The sequence below is a fragment of the Salmo trutta genome, chromosome 10 (genome assembly GCF_901001165.1).
Source record: "Salmo trutta chromosome 10, fSalTru1.1, whole genome shotgun sequence".
In the NCBI taxonomy this organism is placed as follows: domain Eukaryota; kingdom Metazoa; phylum Chordata; class Actinopteri; order Salmoniformes; family Salmonidae; genus Salmo; species Salmo trutta.
In genome coordinates, this window is record NC_042966.1 from 16,107,349 (window position 1) to 16,111,295 (window position 3,947).

The 3,947-nt window shown below is 43.9% G+C and overlaps 1 non-coding gene across 1 annotated transcript; it reads right to left on the reverse strand.

The window, feature by feature from the left end:
• Positions 1–2,177: 2,177 nt before the first annotated feature.
• On the reverse strand, positions 2,178–2,250 carry trnat-ugu (transfer RNA threonine (anticodon UGU)). Its single transcript has one exon. It is a non-coding gene; the product is annotated as a tRNA-Thr (tRNA).
• Positions 2,251–3,947: the final 1,697 nt, after the last annotated feature.

The following is a 3,947-nucleotide window of genomic DNA, read 5'->3' on the forward strand; positions in this document are numbered from 1 at the left end:
AAGGATGCCAGGTCCGCAGGGAGGCGAGTTTTCCTCCATTTCCGCTCGGCTGCCCGGAGCCCTGGTACTACTGTATGTGCCTCTGAAACCAACAGAGAACTACAGGAATTGTAGGACAACAGAAATGTGATATTTTTTGCAGAGAAAGAGGAAGACAAACGGGAATTGTCCTACACTTCCTGAGTGACATTACGATACAGTAAAGAATAACAGCCTCAAAATAATAATCATCATTATGTTTTAGAGTGGGATGAAAATGTGATAGAAATCCATTACTATTTACAGCTTTGAAACAAACATATTGACACACACAAACATATACCTCAGGGTGAACTATAGACTAAATGGCATGGTGTCTTTGGTGTAATAACCAGTGTTTTACTGTCCTATACAAGTCATAGTGGCCATAGATTAAACACTGCAGTTTGACATACTGCCTTCATCTCTCTACAGCACACACACACACACACACACACACACACACACACACACACACACACACACACACACACACACACACACACACACACACACACACACACACACACACACATTAACTCAAACTATAATCCTAATCTTTGGAAACATAAACATTGATCAGTTGTTGGTGTTCAAGACGCCTGTGTGTGTGTGTGTGTGTGTGTGTGTGTGTGTGTGTGTGTGTGTGTGTGTGTGTGTGTGTGTGTGTGTGTGTGTGTGTGCGTGTGTTTAGATGTGTGTGTGCGTGTGTGTGTGGGGGGGGGGGGTGACCAGAAATCTGCCATCTGTGAATCCAGACGGTGAAGGTCGTTCCCCTGTCTCCATTGGAGGGGGAAAATGTGTTGGTCAGATGGGGGACAACGATGAGATAACTCTTATTAATGGTTCTTCGTCCATGCTGATTTCCTCTGGGGTTAAAACCAGAATGAACTCTATCCTCACCTCTCTCAATGTACTCTGTTTTTTCCTCTCATCTCCTCTCTTCCTATTCAGAATTGTATCTTTTTCATCCCTGGTTTTTGTGGTAATTTAGGAAAAAAAGTGTCAAACCCTGGAACATGGTCAATATCCCTCATGTAAAACAAATGAAATTCTGTGATAATAATAACATGAGTAACCTGAGTAATATCTCTCGCCCCACCTCACAATGTATCTGCCAGTTAATAATACCGGTTATATTGTCTGCTTGGTGCTAGGGGTGCAGAGAGGAGGGGTGAGGGAGTACAGAGGGGTTGAGACTTACACCCCTAGTTAATTAGAGGGCTATGCGTTCAGTGGGAGCTCTGTAGCTCTTTGGCAGCCTGGCAAAATGTGTCTGTATGTGTGTCGTTGGCAGCCTGGCCACGCTCCTTGTCGGGACTGGCTGTGTGGCAGGTTGTGGTGGGGTAGTTCATTTGCTGGGGTGATTGGTGCCAGCCAGACCACAGGGGCCTTCCACCTTGGAAGGATGAGGAGAGAGGTGACAGCCTGGTGACACACACACACACACACACACACACACACACACACACACACACACACACACACACACACACACACACACACACACACACACACACACACACACACACACACACAGGCGATAGTTTGGCGACATCTTGAGTATAGTCAACAACAATGTGAGCCGCCTCTTTACGTAATGAAAGAGGGAAAAGCTCACCATTGTCATGGTTACTGTGTGTAGACTGTGTACGTGTACGTGCACATGTTTGTGTGTGCGTTGTGTGTACAATATGTGCATGTGTGTCTGACAGTACTGATGATGTATGGCCTGTGTACACACCATTGTATAAAGAACCTCACCGCTCCCGGTGCCACGCTCAAATTGCTCCCCAAAACCCATCCTGGAACCATTCAGAAACTGGAGCGCCTTAGAATTGGATCCTCTGGTCTAATAGGCTGGTGACAGCATAGAAGTGATGACAAATCACACCGCAAAATCTCTAGATGGAAAAAGATCATATCGTGCCCAATATGTAAAGCAATGTAATAATTTTTCCTCATCAACAATTTTGAGGGTTTCTTTGTGAAAGAGGAAATGGCGTCTTTGTTATCTGCCACTCAACACACGATTCTTGATATCATTTTACATTTACATTTTAGTCATTTAGCAGACGCTCTTATCCAGAGCGACTTACAGTAGTGAATGCATACATTTCATACAATTTCATACATTTTTTTTTTTTTTTTCCTGTGCTGGCCCCCCGTGGGAATCGAACCCACAACCCTGGCGTTACAAACACCATGCTCTACCAACTGAGCTACAGGGATATATTGTAAATGTCTGTCTGCATCCCACTGGCATAACAAATCCTGCATTAATTTCAACAAAATAAAGATCAGTTTTGTTTTGAAATCAGATATATTTGGACTAATGAAGATTTTCCCATTTGATATTGTTTGAAGAAACACGTCTAAAACTTTAGGGCTAAACTTTTTGATTTTATTTTTTATGTTACAGTTTTCCTCATACAAGCTCCAACAGAGTCTGCTCACCAGATGTTTTTTTCTGTGTTTCTTTGCGATCAGTCCAGAAGCTATCCAGAGAGCAACCTTTATTACTGATGTCTAGTGTGTCACGTCTGCCCATTTACGTCAGTTAACAGTTTTGGATTGGAATTTCGAAATCTTCGTATCGTAATGCTAAAGTCATTCCGGCTCCTGTGATGGATGGGATGAATGTGGGCACCGAGCCTGGAATCTTGGTGTTGCCAAGGTAATTAACGCTCCTGCTGGCTAAGCCAATCACGTCGCCTGATCTGGAGAGTGACTCAGACATGACGTGAGTGGCACACAATTAATCAAAAAAATGTCACACATCAAACACTTCTCAGGTGCAGGGTACAAAATATTTAATATGGAAGTAATGGAAATTCCAAATATCAGTCAAAATATTGCAATAGACTACTGGAATTGAACTACTACCACAGATTGTTAATAAAATATCTTAGAGTATTTCAGTTCAAATCGATAGATATCTTCAACGTATATTTTATTAGAAACAAAACATGGTCCCTTTTGTCATGCTCCCCAATATGTCCACACTCACCCCTCTCTCTCCTGATTCAGAGGGGATGGGTTAAATGCAGAATACACATTTTGGTTGAATGCATTCAGTTGTGCAACTGACTAGGTATCCCCTTTCCCTCCCTCCCTCCTCTCTATACCTCCACCCATTCACAATGTAATATCTCTATAAGGGCTCAGGGCCAGACCCAGATGCAGACACGGGAGGCAGATGGTTTGAGTGTTTGATATTTATTAGTTCCAAGGCAAGAGAATAGTCGTGGACAGGCAAAAGGTCAAAACCAGATCAGAGTCCAGGAGGTGCAGAGTGGCAGGCAGGCTCGATGTCAGGGCAGGCAGACTGGTCAGGCAGGAGTGTACAGAGTCCAGAAAACAGGCAAGGGTCAAAATCGGGAGGACTAGCAAAAGAGAGAACAGCAAAAGGAGGAGCACAGGAAAAACAGGCTGGTTGACTTGAGACAGACAGGATGAACTGGCACAGAGAGACAGGAAACACAGGGATAAATACACTGGGGAAAATAAGCGCCTCCTGGAGGGGGTGGAGACAATCACAAGGACAGGTGAAGCAGATCAGGGCGTGACAATCTCTTCCTTATCCAACCGCTCCTCTCCCCTCCCTAATCATACTCCTCTTTTCTTCCCCCTATCCCCATTCCCTTTCTCTTTTCTCATATTCCACTAATATCTCTATCTTATCCTTCCCCCCTTTCTTTCTCTTTCTTCCTATATCACCTGTCAGCCCTCTCTTTTTCTCAAGGTGACTCTGAGCATCTGGAGTAGTTTACGTCACATGAGCCAATTTATTCAGACCACCACGCTCCTCAGGTGTGTGTGTTTGTGTCTGTGTGTGTTTGGTCTGAGCGATATATCCTTGTTCAAGGTCATATGGTTTTGTGAGACATTCACCTGTTTATGTGTGTTTCCACGAGAACGTGAATAAT